The 22,948-nt window shown below is 40.5% G+C and overlaps 1 protein-coding gene across 3 annotated transcripts in view; it reads right to left on the minus strand.

The window, feature by feature from the left end:
* Positions 1-22,317, minus strand: part of LOC125450901 (transcription factor RFX3-like) — a 235,452-nt gene extending 213,135 nt beyond the window's left edge. For all 3 annotated transcript variants that reach the window (XM_048527267.2, XM_048527264.2, XM_048527265.2), the window contains exon 1: positions 22,174-22,317. The gene's annotated coding sequence lies outside the window, so the exon portion shown is untranslated. The remainder of the gene's footprint in view (positions 1-22,173) is intronic.
* Between the last annotated feature and the right edge of the window lie 631 nt (positions 22,318-22,948).

Consider the following 22,948-nt stretch of genomic DNA (forward strand, 5'->3'; position numbering starts at 1 on the left):
CTTCAGACTTCTCAAAATATAATGGGAGGACATTTCTCCCTATCTAGTAATGCAGAATCCAAGACAAGCAATCTGACACCTAGTGATAGTGAAGAGATCAACAGAGGTGAGAAGGCAAAGCTGGGCAGGGTCAACGCATGCTTGAAACTTGATATACGTTTCACACAACGAAATCAAGGAGCTGAACATACTTGAGAAACAGAGGGGATTTAAGGCTAGACCCTTGAAGAACGTGAGAAGTAATAATACAGATGAGCAAAGAGAAGCCATGATGCTAATTCTCTGGTCACAATTAGATGAGAATGGAATCAGACAAGTGCAGTCTTATCCACTCGGCAACAGTGAAAAGGCATACAAGGATGTTAAGTGTGATCAACTGTATCAAGGAATTTTTTCAGCCAGAGGACAGTGACTGTTTGCAACTCATTGCCAGATGGCTGTAGTGGTCATTGTGTGCATTTAAGATAGAGATAGCTAGGCTTTTGATTGGTAAGGAATCAAGCATTACAGGGAGAAAGCAGGACAATGAGTTTGAGAAAAATATCAGCCATGATCGAATGAGGAAACAGACTCAAATGGGCTGAATGGCCAAATTCCGTTCCTATATCTTATAGTCTATATAAGAGGAAGAATACTTCATCTTTATAATTTAAAAAAGTGAAAATGCAGGAAATACTCAGCAAGCCTGGCAGCATCCCTGAAGAGATAGTTAGATGCAGCTCAATGCTTTATTCAGAATCTCTTCTGAAGATCTAGTTCCAGCACTTGCTGCCATTATTTAAAATTTCCAGCGTCCACAGTATTTTGCTTTTGGGTGTCTTTGTTTAGTAATGAGGGGTGTCATTTGATAGGAAAAACATTTAGCATGTGGCAGGGTCAGAAATTTAATTAGGGAGGATTCAATTCTGGGAGTTCCATAAAACATGTGCACAAAATTGGAAGGTGAAAATATGCTCAAAGATTTGACAAGAAAGGGAGGTAGAAGATGCGATGATATGTTGAAAGGATATCATAGTACTTTTTTTCCTCCCTGGGAGAACAGTCATGACAGCAGGTTTAATACAGAAAGAAAAACAAAGCCTGAGGAGAAAATTATTAACAATGTCACACAAGTCAGGAGCCAAGACAGGAAGTTGAATGGTTAGCAGTTTAGTGAGAATAAGGTGTAGAGAAAATATGTTGGATCGTGTCTCACAAACTTGATTGAGTTTTTTTGAGGACATGACCTAAAAGATAGAGGAGGCCATTTATCTGTTTAGAATTCTTCTAGAATTCCTAGAAGCATGGCATTCCAACCGGAACTCCATCAACAAACACATTGACTTGGAGACCATCTACCATCCTCTGAGAAAAAGAACAGGAAGTGACATCAACAACCCAAGGAAACCTAAACAGATAAATAGAAAGCGGGACATGACACTAGCGCTTCACCGGAGGCTCACTGATGATGTTACCTCGAATGGTGACGAAACGTCTGAAAACGAACCTTCCAGCTCAGCGAGCAAACTCACATCCAGAAGAAAAAGCAAATTAACAAAATGACAAAGTGTGGAGCTGGATGAACGCAGCAGGCCAAGCAGCATCTCAGGAGCACAAAAGCTGACATTTCAGGCCTAGACCCATCAGAGCTGATAAAGGGTCTAGGCCGAAAACGTCAGCTTTTGTGCTCCTGAGATGCTGCTTGGCCTGCTGCGTTCATCCAGATCCACACTTTGCTGTCTTGGATTCTCCAGCATCTGCAGTTCCCAAATTAGCAAAATGCCTCCCTTTGGAAAGCGTGTGTTGTTTCTTTTACTAAAATCTTCAAAAATGAAAATAAGCAGATTTGGTGATAGTCAAGATAGGAGAGCTAAAACTTAACACTGAGTTACGCAGGCTACCAAAATTAGTATGAAACAGAAATTGCTGGAAAAATTCAGCAAGTCCGGCAGAATCTGAGGAGAGAGAAACCCTTAACATATTGAATAGTTTCTCCAGCAATTTCTGTTCCTGTTTCAGGATTCCAGCATCCACAGTTTTGTTTTATTTTATTGCTGAAGTTAGTCAGTTAGTCTCAGTCTATTCAGAGAGTTAAAAAAAGTTTAAAAATGGAGCTTTAAAAAAGGGCAGTAAAAGACAGTAAAGAAAGTAAAAGAAAGTCAAAGCTCAGTGGTAAATCATAAGAGATAGAAATAGAAGTGGGCCATTCGGCTCCTCAAACCTGCTCCATCATTCAATAGGATCATGACTAATCCAGTATTCCTCATTCCCACTTCCCTGCATTTCCCTATATCTGTAGAGGAATCGAGGGTTAAAGAAGCTATTTCTACCTTAAATATACATAAAGAGCTGTGGGGGCAGAGTCCTTATGACAAGGAGTGCCAAAGACAGTCAACCCCCAGAGAATAAAGTGGTCATCTCCGAATTAAATTGGCACTACTTTTTTAATCTAAGGCTATGCTCTCTGGTCTTAGACTCTCCCACAGTGGGAAACATCCTCTCAGCATTTACCCTGTTTGGCCTCTTAAGAATCCTGCATGTTTCAATAGGATCACCTCTCTTTCTTGTAAACTCCGGTGAGTGGTATCCCAACATGGTTAATCTTTGCTCATAAGACATCTCCATACCAAGGATCATCCTAGTGAATCTTCTTTGAACTGCCTTCAATGATATGACATCTTCCCTTAAATAAGGGCGTCAAAACTGCTCCTAGTATTCCAGACGTGGTTTAACTAGCACCTTGTACAGTTGCAGTAAGATTTCCCTCTTATACACCCACACCCTATGAAATAAAAGGTCAACATTTCATTAGCCTGACTAATTAGCTGCTGCATCTTTGTGCTAGCTTTGGGAGGTTGGTCCACAAGTACCCCAAACTCCCTTTGTACTGCTGCTTTTAGCTATTTTCCACGTAAGTAATACTGTTCATTTGTTCTCCTTTCCAAAATTAATAACTTCACATTCTCCCATATTACACTCTATTTGCCAACTTACTGAACATATCAATATCTCAGTTTGTATCCTTCTCAAAATTTGTCTTTACATCTATTTTTATGTCATCTGCAAAGCTAGTTACAATACATTAGTGACTTCAAGGAAGAAGCCAATGTACATTGTTAAATAGTTGCGATTCCAGCACTAATTCTTGCGGCACCCCACCAGTCACAGATCGCCAAGATGAAAAAGAACCCCTTAGCCCTTCTTGCTGTTTCCTGCCTATTAGCTAATTCTCTAAAGATGCCAATATACTACCTGCAACACTATGGGGTCTTATCTTATGACATATCTTTTGAGAGGTACCTTGTCAAACGATTTCTGGAAGTTCAAAAACACCACATCTACTGGTTTACCCCTATCCAATTTGATAAAAACCTCCTTGAAAAACACTAATAATAAGTTATTCAATTTCCCTTTCATGAAGCTATGCTGACTCTGCCTAATAAATTTCTAAATGTGCTATTACTTCCTTAATAATCAGCCTATAGTTACCTGTTTTATGCCTCCCTCCCTTTTTGAATAGGGGTTCCACATTGGTAGTTTTCCGATTCTCTGGTACTTTTCCAAAATCCAAGGACTTTCACAAAATTACATCCAGTGCATCCACCATCTCTGTCACTATTTCTTTTAGGATGCTACGGGGCTTATCTGCCTTTAGGCCTATTAACATGTCCGATACTACACTTGTAATGGTTATACTTAATTCATTTTTTTTACTCATCACTGGGCAGTCCAGCATTTATTGCCCATCTGTAACTGCCCAGAGGGCAGGTAAGAGTCAACCACATCAGAGAGTCTGGAGTCACAGGTAGGCCAGACTAGGGAAGGATAACAGTTTCCTTCCTTAAAGGGCATTAGTGTCCAGAAAGGTTTTTCCAACAACTGACAATAGTTTTGTGATCATTCATCGTGAGACTTTTAACTCGAGATTTTTTAAAAAAAAATTACTGAATTCAAATTGGCAAGATTTGAACCTAGGCTCCCTAAACATTGCCTGGATTTCTGGACTAACAGTCTAATGATAGTATCACTAAGTCTTCACCTCCACCTCCTCTCTCATATTTCTTAGTATTAATGGGATGTTTAAAGGATTTTCCACCATAAAGGCTGATGCAAAATATCTAATTAACTCCTTTGCTATTTCCTTGCTCCCCATAACCATCTCCCCAGATTCATTTTCAAACGGGCCCTATGTTCACTTTGGTTTGTTTTCCTTTTTAATATATTTAAAGAAGCTCATTGTCAGCTTTGATATTCCTTACTAGTTTGCTCTCCAAGTTTATTTTCTCTTTTATCATCTTTTAAATCCTTCCTTGCTGGATTCCGAATTTATTGCAGTCTTGGGAGCTATCACTGACTTTTCCTACCTTATGTGCTTTATCTTTCAACTTAATAGTCTCCTTAATGACCTTGGATAGCCAAGGTTGATACATCCCTCTCAGAATGCTTCCTACTTACTCAGATGTATTTTTGCTATTTTACATAGCAACAATATAAAACAAGCATTCATCACCAATAGAGTTTCAGATGCTATTTTGTACTGCACAAGTCTTCTCTGACAAGAGCTTCAAATGCAGTGAATCCCAGCTGTAAAATTCCCATTTTACATTTGTGCATGCAACACTGCCCATATTTTGCAGTCAAAGACAAAGTAAGCGTTTGTTGTTTATAATATGCACAGTTACCTGAGGACTTTTAAGTAGCACCGTTTGGTATATAGAGGTTGTGTTAATATGGCATCACCTTCAGGAGAACAGGGCAGTCAACAGTGTGTTTGTTCAAGCAATGACATTGAAAAACACTCAAGGGAGAGTCCAAACCAAAAATTAAGGAGAGTATTTAATGCAATGTAAAATAGTGTACAGAAATGAATGGAAAATGGATAGAGAGATCAGGATTTTTAAAAAATAAAATAAATCCAGTTATAATTTTTCTCAGAATTCTTACGGAGTTGTTCTGTTGTAGAAGGAAGCCTTTTGGCCCATCATGCCTGTACCAGTTCTTCAAATGAGTAACATCAGCTAACTCTGGAAAAATGAGACTACGTACTTTAAAGGTGACAGTATGATTTACCAGGCTATCAAAACAAAAACACATGCATGAATGCATTATCCTTAACATTTTCTGCATGTCTAAAGAGTAATGGTGGGTAAGAACCTCTACTTTATGCCCATTGTTTGAATGCCAAATTTGTGCAGTATCACTGCAGCGAAGCTTGTAGACAAGTATGGCAAATCAGACAGGAACATGGAGATTTCTGCATCGAACAGTACATGTTTAGATGTCAGATATTGCTATACTATTTACTCCATAGTAATGTGGAGTGCCAATAGCTCCAACAAATCACAGAATCTGCCAATGTCTTCAAAAGATTCATTAAAATAAATATTGTTGCAAAATGGTTCTGTAGAATGGATCAAATTCAAATCAAAAAGTATCTACAAAGTTATTGCTGCAACATTACAATAATCTACTGCTAATCCAGTGCCATTTTGACACAAGTAAAATCAAATTTTGTGATTCCATAAGTTATAACAATATAGCTTCTAGCACTTGGCTATTTTAAAATGTGCTTCACAATGGCATCCCCATTTACAGCAATTTAATAAACAAAACTTCCACTTATGTAGCACACTTCATAACATACAAGACTCTTTACAAAAGTGTACATGAAAGCACATGCAAAAACATTAAATGAAAAATATTCAGGGCAATCAAAAAATCTTTCTAGCTAATGTTACAAAAGTCTCTTGCACAGACCGAAAGATACAAAGCTTTATGGAATGAATTCCAATGCAAAGAACCTAGGCAACCAACTGCACATCTGCCAATAATGGTAGGAAGGAGTGGGTGATGCACAAAAGGCCAGGGTTTGAGGAATGCAGAGTTCTCAGTGTGGTATGGTTGGAGGAGGTTACATAGATGGGAGGGGCTGAGACCACAAAGGATTTTGTACAAATCGAAGAAAACAAAATTCAAAGTACTGGGGCAACTGGGAGCCAATTATACGTCAGTGAGCTGGACTTGGTAACGGAATAATTTACAGGGAGCATTCTTGGACCAGCTGAAACGTGTGAATATTACTAAAATAGTCACGTCCAGAAACAATGCAAAGATAACACTTAACATGAAGACATTTTAAATTCATTTACCTACAGTCCACAGAATATCTCTTCAATGAATAAAATACCATGTAATATTGAAAGGAAATTTTACTTTTATTACCTCATTACATTTTTTTGTTAATGTCAACATATAGTGATGATATAGTCTACAGATTGAAACAATTTGAGAAAACACGTGAAGCTGGGGAGGATGGTTACTATCGCATGTCTTCCAACAAGGAAATCAGCCAAAGCAATATATGCATAAAACTAAAATATTCTCGCAAGATCAGTATTCTTGTAGTGAAAATACAAAAAGAATATAAGAATACCTACTAGCTTTTTGAGTTTTAACTGCTAATAAAACTAGACATAGGGGCATTGAAAAAAAAAGAGCAGGAGGCCATAAAGCCCTTGAGCCTGTACCACCATTCAATAAAAAGTTTAGCTGAACTCCTGTATCATCTCCAATTCCTTTGGTATCACCAAATCACTCGATTCCGTTACTGTTCAAAAATCTTATCAATCTCTTTCTGGAATACAATAACGACTTGATAGTCCCTGCCCGCTGGGGAAAAGAATTCAAAATATTCATGATGGAGTCTAATTTTTGTTTAAATAATGAAACAGTGAAATCCATTTGATGTTTTATAACTCAGCTGTGGCGAGAGAGAGAGAGAGAGAGAGAGAGAGAGAGAGAGAGAGAGAGAGAGAGAGAGAGAGAGAGAGAGAGAGAGAGAGAGAGAGTGTGTTTGGGCTTAGATCAGATTGCCTACAGTTTGGAAACAGGCCCTTCGGCCCAACACGTCCACACTGCCCCTTGAAGCGTCCCACCCAGACCCATCCTCCTATAACCCACGCACCCCTGAACACTACAGGCAATTTAGCATGGTCAATCCACCTAACCTGCACATCTTTGGGCTGTGGAAGGAAACCAGAGCACCCGGAGGAAACCCATGCAGACACGGGGAGAATGTGCAAACTCCACACAGACAGTCGCCCGAGGCGAGAACTGAACCCGGGTCCCTAGCGCTGTGAGGCTGCAGTGCTAACCACTGAGCCACCGTGCCGCCCCGAACTTGTAATCTGCAGCCCCAAAGTATGATTTATGCAGCAGTGCCGATTACATTCTAAATTTCAACGGGAAGGTTCACAGCCAATGCACGTTATTTGTTTACATCACATCAGCAACATTGTCAATTTAAAGCAAATTATGAAACCAATCACTCACAACAAAAGGTTACTAAACAATTAAGAGCAGACACTTATTGAGTGCAGTTTGGTCAGTTTAAACTTTATATTCTTAAAAGTGGGTGCATAATTAGTGTCAGGTATAAATAGCTGACAAGCCAATTATCTGTAGCTAATTAATACATTTTCATCCCTACTGATTATGATTCATCCACCACTGCCAACCTCAGGAATCCCTTAGTTTCAAATAAGCGTCTGGTAGCCTTCGTAGTTATGCCTTGTAACAGATAAGATTAGGGTCACTGATTTACAATTACATAATTAAGTTGCATATTTATTTAATCTTATTTTTGGATTCACTAATGATCTGGTGATTAAATAAACAAAAATTATTTGTGGCATAACAGCATGACAAGCAAGACTAATATTTGTGATCCATTCCTAATTGTCCTGAAGGAGATAGTAATAAGCAATCTTAGTGAATAGTGTTGATGCATCTGTTATGCTGGTAGTAAAAAGTTCCAGGTTCTTGACCAAGTAAGGATAAACTGATAATACGTTAAGTCCAGACAGTATGCAACTCTGAGGGAGTGCATGTTGGTGGTGGCTGTTTCTAAATTTTTGCATTCCTCGTATTTCTACAGTATCAAGGAAGTATGTTGAAAAGTAGAGTCAATTACATTTTATTGTGCTTCAGCTGTGCATTTTGTAGTTGATACACATCGCCACAATGGAGGAAGTAAATGCCTGAGAATTCCATCACACTCATGATTTGCACCTTTCAAGGTAGACAGGTTTTGGGCAGTCTCACAGTGAACTATTTACTACAGAATATCCAGTTTCTCCTTCCTTTTGCAGCCATTATGCTTAATATTGCTGATTAAGTTTCTGGTCAATGGTAAGAATTCAGTAATAGTAATCCAATTCAAAGTCATGGGGAGATGGTTAGACCCTCTTTTGGAGATGGTCTTTGCCACGGCACAAAAACGTCTTGGCATTAATCAGCCAAATCTCCATGTTATCAAAGTCCTTCAGCAGATAAGCAGACCGTTTTATGATTTGACTAGTTGTAAATGGAATGGAAGACTTTGAAGTTAACAATTCCACTTCCCATTACTATAAAGATAATATCACTGAGAAAACTGAAATAAATCTGGTACAAGAACAGTGCACTGTGTAACTCAGGTAGTCATATCCTGAAACTAAGAGGATTGGCCTCCAAGAATAACAAGCATCTTCCTTTATTGTTGGCATGATTCCAGTCAGTGAAGACATTTCCCTATTCCCAATCACTTAGATTTTGATTGTATTTCTTAATACTTTATTCTGTAGAAACATTGCCCTTGATATCAAAGGCAATCAGTCTGTCACCACCTCTGGAATTCATATCTATTGTTAATAGAAGTCTCTTGATAATATAGAACTGAGTACCGCTGAAAAATGATGTTTCTTCTCGTCCATTTGGGCGGACACAAAAATACTAAATTTCAAAAAATAAACAATTTATTCTGCATTTAAAACAGAATGAGTTCGTCCTGCATTAGTCCTGACGAATGGATGCCAGCAGGTTTCTTTTGCAATTAATGATTGTAGTGTAGTTACAGCACAGAAGCAGGCCATTTGGCTCATCATGTCTGCTAGCAGTCTGTAAGAGAAAATCACCTACGTCCTTTAGAACCGCAGGACCATGGCTCATTAGTAACGGTGGGAAGATACTCCTGAAGACCATCAGTAGGTCACTCAAGGGCTTAAATTGATTTCACAGTGCATGTAAGATGCCGAAAACCTACTGATCTCCCCTGTGAGAAAATTTCAGCAAAGCTGGATAAATTACGGTCACAAAGTGTAGAGCCAGATGAACATAGCAGGCCAAGCAGCATCAGAAGAGCAGGAAGGCTGACATTTCGGGTCTAGACCCTTCTCATATGCCAGTCAATTGTATACTTTGCTCCACATCCCATCTGCCTGACTTCTCCCAAGATGGTGCAAAAAACATTGCTGCCCAACATTACCAAATAGTACAACACTACAGCGAGTTCCATATGAGTTACAAAGTAATGATTTACATGAAACAATGCACTATTAGGGGTTCAGGTTACATTGCAGTAATACAAGTCAGCTCTCCACTTTTCAGTTGCCCAGGGAAGAAATGGAACACAACACTCAAATTCAACATGAATTCCATGATTTCACACACATCACAACCCTCCTATTTATTATACAAATAATATGGGAAGCCCAAAACACTGACCTTGAAATTACGATCTGGAATGATATTTGCATGAAATTCTATCATGTGTTATCTTGACAAAAGTACTCACATTTTAAAAGAGACTGATGCCCACACAACAAAGGAATTTCAAACACTTTTTCTTATTATTTAAGTGTAACTTCAACACCACTAACTTTACAACAAGATTTCACAGTCTAAAAACAAGTTTGAAATTCATGATCAAGAGGGCAAGGTAATTATTGATTCGGTCCAAGTAATTAACTTTATCTTCAGAAATGCTCCAAAATAAAAGGTAAAACTTTAGTTGAGATTCACTGGTGAAATTCTAAAATTTTAAAAGACTCTGCACATTGGTTTCACTTTCATTTGAATGACCTCAAATCACATCATGAGTGCATACTGAAATGACTACAACAGCTCATATACTGGAAGTAAAGAAAAACGTCCAATTTTATGAAACTTTGATTTTAAGTAATGCAGAGTCAAAATGAGAGCACAACCCTAAACATGCACTTATAAAGTAACAATGACAGTGTTGACTTAAAGATCAATTATAAGTTTAATCATGCATTCTGACTTCCAAAAACAGGGAGTGTCTTATATATCAACTCCTTAATATTTAGCAGGAATCTACAGAAAAGATAATGTGCTAAAAGAGAAGATTTACAATGTCAGTCATGTAACTCCTGCTGAATCTTGTAAAAACTAATCTGGTTCACTAATATCCTCTAGGAAATGAAATCCACCATCCTTACTTGGTGCGGCCTAAACGTAACTCCAGACCCACAGCAATGCTACTTTGTAACTACCCTCTGAAATAGTATAGCAAGTTCAAGGACAATTAAAGGCGGGCCATAAGATTCAGCCAGCAATGGCAACATCCCACGAATGAATTTTAAAAAAACGCACTTTGTTTTGTGTCTAATCCAATAGAAAATAGGCTTTTGAGAATCACAGTCTACTTAATTGGTTGGTCCAGTTCAGATTCTGGTAACTAGAAACCCCCAAGATGTTGATGGTTACTGTGTGTATCAATGATTTGGATACTGGACCAGAGGGGCAGGCATGCAATTTTTCAGGATTACTGTATCAGTGAGAGCAACAAATGAACCTGAAGGCAAAAACCCAAGCTAACAAAAAGATGATTTCAGCAGCTGATTAGGTGAAGAATGTTCCAGTTGTGGAAGTAAACAGTTTACAGGCAGTAACGTGGGCTGTAAGCTTACCTCAGAATGTCTGACACCAAGCTTGTGAACAACCTGGTTTAAGCTCAGACAGATGCAAGGGAAATGGGTGGATTGGCAATTAGAGAACAAAGGCTGTGGCAGGTCCAAAGATTATAACTTCAGTCTTCCCATTATTTAACTGAGGCAATTTTCTGTGCAAGTAGCCCTACATATTGGGAAAAAAAACCTGATAATTCGGAAACAACACAGGAGTTGAGAAAAGTGGCGCTGAGGTAGGTGTCACCAGGAATGTGTAAAAACTAGTGCAATGTTTTTGGATGATGTCACCGAGGGGTGCCATTGAGATGAAAAGAAAGAGGGGACCAAAGATAAATTCCAGGGGTTCTGAAAGCACAGTGGTAGTGAGCCCAAAAGACCCAGGTTCAATCTGCTCCAGCGATGTGTTGAAAAATTTCTAGGATTTATCAAAACTTGACACCAACAGGAAATTGATCAGATGTACTCCGAATTAAAAATCAGGGTCCTGTGATGGAATTAAGTTGATGTATGGAGGATGGAGTCAGCATACAGCATCACCAACTGTTGACTCAGTTAAAATGAGAACAAAGAACAGTCCAGCAGCATCTATGGAGAGACAAACAGTTCTGAAGTAAAGTCATTGGACTTAAAACTTTAATTCTGCTTCGCTCTTTACAAATGCTGTTAGAATTGCTGAGTTTTTCCAGTACTTCCCATTCTTATTTCAGACCTCCAACATCTGCAGTCTCTTGCCCTTACATTAATCTGCTCAATAATAATGTGAAACTGTTAAGGGCAAAGTGTGGGAGAATGTGGAGTTGAAGTTACTTCAATAGAATCAGTTGCAGGGAAGGCATGTGATAGTGAAGTTGAAGACTTCCATTAAATCCAGAGGAGTCAGGTAATGGACTTTGGCCTCAGTAAGTTTCACGCCAGAAACAAGAGCTGTATTGATATAACTAGTGGCCAGTGACAGGCTCAGCAGCAGACTGAGGAACAGCCAAATAGGTGGATGATGAAAAGGGAGTAGATAAATATGGTGACAAGATGCAGAGACAAGGAATAAGCACAACTGTTGATGCAAGGGTCAAACACTAAAGCCAAATAGAAATTACAGGGTTTACCATTCCTAAACCAGCACAGCTTTGCAAAGAAGAGGAGCTTCATTGTGGAAAGTTGTGATGGCCTGGTGGTGTTATTGCTAGAAACTCAGATTAGAATCCCGTCAAGTTGAAATTTCAATTTTTAAAATATCTGGAATTAAGAAGCTACTGATGACCATTGTTGACTGTTGGAAAAACCCTTCAGTAAAGGAAATGAACCATCCTCACCTGGTTTGGCTGACATGCAACTCCAGTACCACAGCTATATGGTTGATTTTCAACTCCTGAAATGGCTGAGCAAGCCATTAGTTATATCAGTTGCTACCAAGTCTCAACAAAGAAATTAAATTGGACAGATCACCTAGCATTGACATAGGCACCAGAAAAGACAACAGCAGAATCAGCTCTGTTAACCCTGCAATGTCCTCCTCCTCAAACATCTGAAGGCTAGTCCCAAAATTGGGAAAAGCAGTCTCACTTATGAAATCATACCGGACAATGTCCCAGACATCAACATCACCATCTCTACCAACAACAGGACTGACCCAGTAGAAGTGGCAACACAGCGCTATATATTCAGAAAGGGGTTGCACTTGACGTCCTTGACATTGCCTCCCATGGCCTCCCTCAGGTTAAACATGGTCAGTAAAACCTCCTGCTGATTACCACCTACCATCCCTCCCTCAGCTGATCAATCAGTATTCTTACACGTTGCACAACACTTGAAGAAAGATTGGTGTTGGCAAAGGTGCAAAATGTACTCGGTGGGGGATTTCAACGCACACTAACAGTGGCTCAGCAGCAGCACTAATGATTGAGCTAGTCAGGTTGGAAAGGACATAGCTTTTAGACTGGGTCTGCAGCAGATGGTAAGAGAATCAACAAGAGGGAAAAACGTACTTGACCTCACTCTTATCAATCTGCCAGCTGCAGATGCACCCATGACAATATTGGTAAGAGTAGCCACTGCACGGTCCTTATGGAGGCAAAGTCCCACCTTCGCGTTGAGAACACTCTCTTTAGCGTTGAGGGCACTATCACCATGCCAGATGTAACCACTTAAGATTGGGCGTCCATGAGGCATTGTGGACCATTAACAGCAGAACTGTACTCCAATATCTTATGGTCTGACATCTCCCCTACTCAACCATTACCATTAAGTCAGGGGATCAGCCCTCGTTCAATGCAGAGCGCAGGAGGATAAGCCAGGAACAACACCAGTATATACAGATGTAGTGTCAAATATGCTAAAGCCACTAATCAGGACAATTTGCACACCAAACATCATAAGGAGCAAGAGATAGGCCTGCAACCTGATCTAAGTTCTGCAGTCCTGCCACATCCATGCGTAAATGGTGGTGGACAATTCAACAACTTACTGTAGAAGGTTCGACAAATATCCCCATCCTCGATGATGTAAGAGGCCAACACATCAGTGCAAAAGATGAGGCTGAAGCATTTGCAACAAACATCAGCCAGCATTGCCAAGTGAACGATCCATCTCAGTCTCCTCCAGTGGTTTGCCAGGATCAGACTGGTGATGATCATCAGACGCCATTTCCACCATCTCCAGCAAGATGCCACCACCAGACACATATTGCCCTCCCCTCCCTTGTCCACCTTCTGCAGGGACTGTTCCCTCCGGGACACCCTGGTCCACACTTCCTTCACCTCCAACACCTCCCCACAGCTTACGGCACTCTCCCCTGTAACTGGCAATGGTGCAACACCTGCCCATTTACCTACTCCCTCCCCAGTATCCAAGAGCCCAAACATACCTGCCAGGTGAAGCAACACTTCACCTGCACTTCCTAGAGTCTACTCTACTACATTCGCTGCTCACAATGCGGCCTCCTCTACTTTACGGAAACCAAGTGTAGACTTGGCAACTGCTTCGCAGACACCTACATTGTTTGCAAAAAAGACCCTGAACTACCTGTTGCCTGCCACTTCAACGCACCACCTTGCTCCGTGGCCAACAACTCAATCTCTGGCTTGCTGTGTTGGGCTTCACTGGAACACAAGTTTCACTTTCCGCGTGGGGACCCTACAGCCCTCCGGACTCAATATTGAGTTCAATAATTTTACGGCCCAAACTCTCCCATGTCCCAGCCAGCCACCCTACACAATCTGCAGTTCTTTTGGTTTTTAAAAAGATGCCAGTCTTTACCAACTCAATTCACTCCTTGTGAGATCAAAGGGTATGGGCCATGTCAAGATTTCAGAAATAATACTAAAGGCTTGTGCTCCAGAACTTGCTATTCCCCTAACAAAGCTCATCCTGTACAATTACTACACTGGCATCTATCCAGCAATGTGGAAAATTGCCTGTTTAGTGTTCTGAAAACAAAACGCAAGATAAAACCAAGCTGGCCAATTAACACCCTAGTCTACACTCTATCAGTGAAGCGATGGAAAGAGTCATCAACAATGCTATCAAGCAGGACCTCCTCAGCGATGTCCAGTTTGGGTCCCATCTCCGTTCAAAAGAGATGAATTCCAGAGGGGAGGTGATAGTGACAGCCCTTGACATGAAGGCCGCATCTGATCGAGTATAGGATCAAGAGGCCCTAGCAAAACTGGAATCAATGGGTATCTGCAGCAAAATTTCTACAGGCTGAAGTCATTAGCTTTAAATTCTCTTTTTAAATCAACCTGGTCAGAGATGTTAATACTCAACTCCAGGGCAGGTGGGACAAAACTCAGGTCTCCAGCTCTGGAACAACAAGGTGTAGAGCTGGATGAACACAACAGGCCATGCAGCAGAGGAGCAGAAAAGGCTGACGTTTTGGGCCTAGGCCCTTCTTCAGAAAATGAAGCCTTTTGAAGATGGGTCTAGGCCCGAAACGCAGCCTTCCTGCTCCTGTGATGTTGCTTGGCCTGCTGCGTTCATCTAGGTCTACACCTTGTTATCTCAGATTCACCAGCATCTGCAGTTCCCGCTATCTCTCTCCAGCTCTAGAGTGGGGGATGCTACCCTGCATCACAAGAAGGCCCAAAAACCAAGAATTATCCAATAGATTAAAAGACCCTTGTGCGAAGGCATTACACTTGACAGATAGGAGGGCGAACTTTGTTGTTGGAGGTCAGTTATTCAGCTTCAGGACCTCTCTACAGGTAGTGTCCAAGGCCCAACCGTCTTCAGGTGCTTTATCAAACGACCTTCCCACCATCGTAACTTGAGAAGTGGAGATGTTTGCTGATGATTGTACAAAGTTCAGCACCATACGACACTCCACAGATACTAAAACTGTCCATGTTCAAATCCAACAAGATCTGGACAATATCTAAGCATGGGCGTGTCAAGTAACATTCATGCCACATAAATGCCAAACAATCTAACCACTGCGCCTTGACATTCAATGGTGTTACCACCGGACGTTACCCACCATCAACATTCTTGGGGTTACCACTAACCAGAAACACAACTGGACTCACCATAAGTATATAGTAGCTCCAAAAACAGTTCAGAAACTACCAATACCATGGCGAGTAACTCATCTCCTGACTCCCCAAAGCCTGTGCATCATCTACAAAGGTACATGTCAGGGAAGACAAACAGGAGGCCGGGGACCTCCTCCCTTTCATTCCACCTTCTGACTCAACCTTCCAGCCGCCAATCATTCAGCCCTCCCAGTGACCAACCTGGTTGTACCTACTACCAATGTCTACCTATCACCACCATTCTGCCTCCACCCTTTCCAGGCCAGAAGAAGAGTTATACCTGAAATGGTGATTGCTCCTTTCCTTCAAATGCTGCCTGGTTTCATGTGTTCTTCCAGTCTCCTGTTTGTCTCCCTTGAATTCCAACATCTGCAGTTTTATTATCTCTAACATGTCAGAAGTGTGATGGAACATTCCTCAATTGCCTGACTAGGTGCAGCTCCAACAACATTAAAAAGAGTCTTGTAACCATCCAGAGCTAGTGTAGTTTGACTGTGTTCGGGGGATCTTGTAATTTCATAGTTGATGCAAGGGCCAAACATGGTAATTCAATGCAATCCATCTCCCTTCAGTAGCCACTTACATTTGAGTAAGTACACTGAGCACTTTCTGAATGGTGCACAAGGAAGGGGGGTAAAGCATCAGATGGCCGGTGGGTTTCTGTAATGATTTGAAAATAGCATTTCATCAATTCTGAGTATCTTATGCAGGAAGCCCTGGCAATTGCATCTAAACATGTGACATTTACCAACGAGGTTGAGTGCTGCAAAGTTGTCTGCTGCATTGGGCTTTAAAAACGTGCAGTGCCACCCCACGGAAGCACTGAGCAGATACCAGTTAAATTTCCACAAGGAGAAAGAACTTCAGAATGTTATTTTTTTCACTGCTGTCCCTTGTAGTGATTGAAATGAGGTCAGCTAGGTGGATCTCACAGAAGATGAGCAAAAGCAGAAGTTGCTGGAAAAACACAGCAGATCTGGCAGCATCCATGCAGAAAAAAAATCAGTTAAACGTTTCGGGTCAGGTGACCCTTCCTCAGAACTTCTGAGTTACTCTGTGAGCTGGCTCTGACGAAGCAGGACCAATGCCACGTACTATTCACGTGTAAATAAAGGGTGACTTGGTGACAGGATACTAGCTTCTGTAGAGCTATTTCATACCCAAATCTCTGAATGGTTATTTTTGCATACTGTCAATTGAAAACTAAGAATTGGTCTCCAGCCATCATTCTTTTTTCATGAAGAGAATTCTTCCAAGAAATTTTCATTCCAGCACTTTAGCATTGCTAGAAGTGCATCAGAAAACCTGTCTACTTGTCTAACTTGGGATTCTGCCACAGTCTGACAAAGTTATTGAAATAGTGATGGAGCAGCTACAAGAAATGCCTGGCCTTATGTTCAAAGAAATCCAAGAAAATATGAAGAAGAGGAATAGCTTGAAGAGAAGAAATTTAAACTTCAAAACTATTAAATCAAAGTTTTTTTTAAAAAATCAATCCAATCTATTTTCATAATCCTAATTTGTGATCTTTGGCAGAGGAATTTCAATTTCCCCACCAGACAAAAAAACACTTTTGAATGTATCGCCTGTAATACTGAAACAGACTTTTGTCAGATTCTCCAAAATAAACTTCCCATGTATGGCGGCAGGGTGGCTTAGCGATTTGCACAACTGCCTCAGCGCCAGGGACCTGGTTTCAATTCCATCCTTGGGTGACTGTCTGCGTGGAGTTTGCATGTTCTCCCCTTTTCTGCGAGGATTTCCACCGGGTACTCCAGCTTGCTCCCAAAGTCCAAAGATAAGCAACTTAAGTGGATTGACCATGCTAAATTACCCATAATATTAAGGATGTATATTAGGTGCGTTTACTCTGCATTTCCCAGAGCTATGTGGGATGCTCTTCGGAGTGTCAGTGCGGACTTGTTGGGCCAAATGGTCTATTACAACACTGTTGGGATTCTATGGAAAACAGACCTCCTGGTTGGCAGCACATCCACAAGCATTCACTCTTTCTTCCACTGATGCTCTGTACACGCCGCTGCTACTACTATCTCCAAGGTGCACTACAGAAGTTCTTACACAGCCCCCTCCAGATCTATAACCACCTCCATTTGGAAGAACAAAGGACTGTTGATATATAGAAGCACACCACTTACAAGCTCCCCTCCAAGCACTCACTGTCCTGACTTGGAAATATAATCGCTGTTCCTTCTGTCCCAGAGGGCACTGTGGGTCAACTCACAGCACATGGACTACAGTGGTTCAAGGCACTTGAACATTCTCAATGGCAACTCAGGTTGGGCGCAACAAAAGTGCTGGTCAGCCAGTGATATGCACATCTCACAAGGGAATAAAACACAAGCAATCACTTCAGTGTGCAAGATCTCCAGTATTTAGCAAAAATTACTGGTGTTATTTGTCCAAATAAACATTACAGAATCCAAAAAATTAATCATAAGAATTAATGATGTTCTCTTTAGTGTTAGTAACGCAGGAAGGTGCTTTGATTTTTGCTTCTTACAAATTTCAGCTATTCACCAAATGTCACAGTTAACCACTTCAATATGTCCAGTTGTGCCAATGAAATTTGAATGCATGTAAAACTATTTAGTATAATAAAGGATATTTCATATAAAGGATAATATAATAAAGCTTTATTGCAACTTCTCTGTAAAGCCAGAGCTTGTGTACACACCTACACAAATATATTTTTTGTGGCTGTACACAAACTTCACATGGATGAAATGGAGACCTTTATGATTAATCAGGTGTATTGTGAATATTGGGCACACAGATTACCACACATATGTAGACAATTATACTTTGCACCTGCAAAACCAAACAAGAGACAGGAGCTCCTGCTTATTCTGACTGGCATCATCACGGACAAAGTTCACATAACTGCCAGTCCTGGCAATCAACCAGCCATTAGATGTATGCATCGATGGACTGTAAATTGGGAGATTCTTAATGTGTATCTGTCAGAACCCTAAAAGGATCCAAGGTGCAAAGAAAACAAAGGGTGGCTATTGTTACTTTTAAAATGAGGCTAAGTCAAACAGATCGTAAGTCTTCAAGGAAGTGCAGAAACTGACGTGACAATCTGGGCCTCTTGAAACACTGGTGCTCGGATGCACTATGGAAATTCACCCTCTGCTTGTTTCAGATTTGAATGGTGCCTCTTACAAGAAGCACCCCCTTCATTGTCTAGACACAGCCCACCAAGCAGCACAGTCTGTTGGTCATAAAGCTGTTCATCTGAGATCAAAACTGACATTAACCGAGGTGTCACCCACACAGAATGTTACTTTGAAAATCTACAAAACTCTCAAAAAGTGCTTACACACTAGCAAGAAAGCAACTGTGAATAACGTGTATTTATTGTTGATGCATTGTCAAGCATTTTAAATCCACTTCCTCAATAGACATTGTGTTCTTGCCTTTCTTTTAAAATGACAAGTTTTAGGTATCCCAGGGTTCCTGTAGATGTGGCACGAGGTTTAAAAGTGTATTCAAATGTCACTCAGATTGTGCGACTTCCACATGTTAATAAGCAACGCATCTCTCCCGAGGGTTATATGTAAACAGCTAATGCACTCAACTTAAACAAAATCAATAGTTCAAGCAAACTTCCCAGAGCACTTACATCTTTGACTGTTTAACCTATATCCATAAAGTTCCCTTCCTTGCTTCACTGTCTCTTCTATTGCCCAATTAATCAGTTTCACAGCTCAGATGTTTTAATACAAAATATACAGATTAAATTCATTTAAACTGAAATGCCACCAGACAAAATCTGCATACAAATGCTTAATGGTCACTATCAGTCCTGAAGACGCTATATTTGGGTGAATGCTGGGCAGTTTTTTTTAAATGCCTGCATGCAAATAGCACATCAGAATGCATTACACTCAGTAAGCATGTAAACTTGCAAGTATGTCTGTCACTGAGAAGTTTATAATCCAGTGGCTTCAAAAATTGTCGACAATCAAATCAAAAATAAATAATTCAGATTTTAACAAATAATAGTGGTGACTGTTCTGCTGAGCACTTGAAAAAATACCCAGCAATGCAAATGAGCAATTTAGTCTTCCAAATAGATCTGCTTTGCAGAGATCAATTTGAGCTACACATCGCAGTGATGTTTATTAGAAGTCAGTCACGAAAATGAGATTAATTTCTGAAAATGAATTAAGATTATCCTAATTAGTCTAATGGAACAAAGTGTGATTTCTTTAACCAATAGCAGTTAGCAATTTGGCAGTGAGGATGCTCCCAACACATTAAGCATGTCTTCCCCATTTAAAAAAAAGTAAAGCTTTTGAGTTATCTTAATTGAAAAGTTGAACATTGAAATGTTTTATACTTTTATGATCAGCTGCAATTTACATAAGCCAAAATGAATGCAGATTCTCAAAAGGCAACTCAGGATGAGCAATGCCCTCATCCCAAGAACAAATTGGAAAAAAAATTGTTTTTTAAACGTTGACACACTTGAAAAAAAAATCAGCTCCATTATTTTAAATACTATTCTCCTATTCTAATATCTCGTCCATTCATTGTTTTTAAGAAAATATGTTTACTCCATTACAGCCGATAGAAGCTCAACCTGCAAAAATCTATGCCGATCTCTAGCAAAAAACTGAAAATTTCTGCTTTGCTAAAACGTTGACATTCAATTAATCTTCCAATTTAAAATACTGAATTATCTATGCAAGTTCATTTCTTTAAATTCATAAATTGTGCTTATCTTTACCAATAAAAAAAATAGTATCTGGAGATTTCCTCAAATGCCATTGCTTTACTTCACACATTTACACACAACTGTGGTTTCTTCTTCAGGTTTATGTAGCAATGTAATTCAGGCTAAAAACAGGTCACTTTATTTTGGAACATCAACGAAATAGCACAGTGGTGTACACAGAGTAATAGTATCTGTAAACATTAAGTACGGTTCTGTACACACAGACACGAGGAATCTATGCAATTGTTTTGTGAATCAAAAAAAATTATTGTACTAAACACCTGAACAAGTAATGTCAATGCATGTATGAATACAACATGAAGTGATAAGCAAATCAAAATACAAATCCACCACAAAACAAGTATCTTCAAATATGTTAACAGAAAACGTAGATTACAAAATGCTAGCCACAAGATTTAAATAATCATATTACACAAAATAAGACTGGACAAAAATGTCAACTAAAGGTATATCTAAAAATAATTAAATCAATCTTGCATTCATTATATTTTACATATATGAATATAAAACACTAACATGTGTGAAGGTAAGCCCCTTACATTTAAAATTAAATATCCCACCATCCTTTGGAATATTAAAGATATCGTAAACCTTTTCCTCCGCTCACAAAGCACGAAGAGACAAATCGCCTATTAAAAGTCAAAGTTAAACACCACCATCCTCGTAAATAAAACAAACTAAAACCAAATGCTCGCTGCTCCAGACGTCTAGGTAACAGACCAATCAATAGCAATTTGTTGTCAAAAAGCCACATAAAACAAATAAAATCAATCCTATCCCCTTCCCTGAAAAAAACCCAACATGCAACTAATCTTCAGTCAGTACTAGAGTTCAACCAAATCTCAAACATTATCATTTTCCGACAGCTAATCAAATATTAATGTGATTTAAACTGAAACAGTTAACCATTTTGCAAAAAGTAGTGATACTTTCCCTTCCTAAAAAAAAATCAAGACATTCATTCTTTAAAAATTGGTTTTAAAATTAGGTGTAATATATGAGCACTCTAAGAACATTTCTATCAACTCACCGCCATTTTGCTCATTTTAATTAAAACACTCTCAAGAGAAATGCCCCTAAAACAATTTATACCCACCAAATACGGTCCAGGAGAGGGGGGACAATTAAACCCATTCCAAGGAGATGCAACACCATCAAATATTACTCAAGGCCAGAGGGCAAACACCTGAACAACCACACTCACCAACACATAACAGCTATGTACACACCATGCGTTAACTCTTTATTAGAGCATCCTCCCAAAACAGACAGTTAAATCTGGGGAAGCATATAACTAAAGGAATAAGAAATAAGTGTCCAGCAGTGGAGATGGGGAGAGGGCATAGACAATAACCACCACCATCACCCTTGACAACAAACACAGTGAGATTAATAGTCATCAGTTTTCAACAGAAAGTGACACATTCTTACAAAAACAGTCAGTTTCCACCTTGTACCAACATTTGTATTGTATGCATGGGCGCACACACCCCCCTTTACATATACAATCTATATTATATAATAAAGGCATTACAAAGAGTGGGAAACACCATTACCAACAAACCTAGTAAACAATACAGAAGAGGATAATTAATGTCAGGAAACCAGACAAAAAAAAACAGGCACCATGTAGGATTCACACACAAGGCCTCCTTAAATCGTGCCAGGATCAAAAGGTGAAATCACATTTGGGTATTTTATAGAGAGAGAGAGAGAGAATTAGATCGAGTAATTTATCATTATTCAAAATCCTCTTTCTTCTTTTGACCCTCCGCAGTCGACATAAATTAAAATTAGGAATAAATTAGCAGCAGGAGCCTGGAAAAATTGTGGTGCAAAGGTGGAGATAGAGGAGGGAGAGAGAGGGGTTGGGGGGGGAGAGAGAGGGGTTGGGGGGGGGAAGAGAGAGGGGTTGGGGGGGGGAGAGAGAGGGAGAGGTCCACATTGCACACAGTTTAAATATTAACAGCTTATTATTCAGATCCACCATTTCTGGGATGTGAAGGGGGGAGAAAAACAGACGGTTAAAGAAAAGCGAGCGGCCAGACAGGGGGAGGGAGAGAGAGAGAGAGAGCTGTCGCTGCTGCAGGCGGTAACAGCAGTTTGGGGCTGAGAGGAGCGACAGATATATAATAATACCAATAATATTCACCTCGGTTGCTGTTGTTGTGAGCAGTTGTTGGTGGGTAACAGTCGCCAGGACTACGGCGCTTTATTCACAAGGCAACAGTTGCTATAACTGAAGCCGCCGCCGCTGCCGCTCGCGCACACCCGCCCTCCCGCCGCCTGATGGCAGGAAGCGGGCCGTCAGCGTCATCAGAAACCGCACTGCGGCTGCGCGGCACTCACTGACCTCGGCGGGGGAGGGTGCGTCATGGGGGCAAACCGGGGGGCAAACCCGGGAGGGTGCGTGAGGGGGTAAGGCAGGGGAGTAAACCGGGGGTGCGTGAGGGGGTGAGGCAGGGGAGTAAACCGGGGGTGCGTGAGGGGGTGAGGCAGGGGAGTAAATGGGGGTGCGTGAGGGGGTGAGGCAGGGGAGTAAATGGGGGTGCGTGAGGGGGTGAGGCAGGGGAGTAAATGGGGGTGCGTGAGGGGGTGAGGCAGGGGAGTAAATGGGGGTGCGTGAGGGGGTGAGGCAGGGGAGTAAATGGGGGTGCGTGAGGGGGTGAGGCAGGGGAGTAAATGGGGGTGCGTGCGGGGGAGTAAACCGGGGTCGAGTAAACCTTCCTTAAAACTGAGTGAAGCTTAACATTGGAAAAAAGGTAGGCAGAAGAACACCAAACAAGAAGGAAAGCATTAGATCTGTCAGTGAGGCCCTGATGTTGAGAGAACTTAAAAAAGCAAGTTTTTATTTGTTGCAAAATGGGTTATTCCTCTGATTTTGAGTTAGAAACAATAGATTAAGTATTTCTCTCCATCCAGCAATT

This window comes from Stegostoma tigrinum, chromosome 3, assembly GCF_030684315.1.
Source record: "Stegostoma tigrinum isolate sSteTig4 chromosome 3, sSteTig4.hap1, whole genome shotgun sequence".
In the NCBI taxonomy this organism is placed as follows: Eukaryota; Metazoa; Chordata; class Chondrichthyes; order Orectolobiformes; family Stegostomatidae; genus Stegostoma; species Stegostoma tigrinum.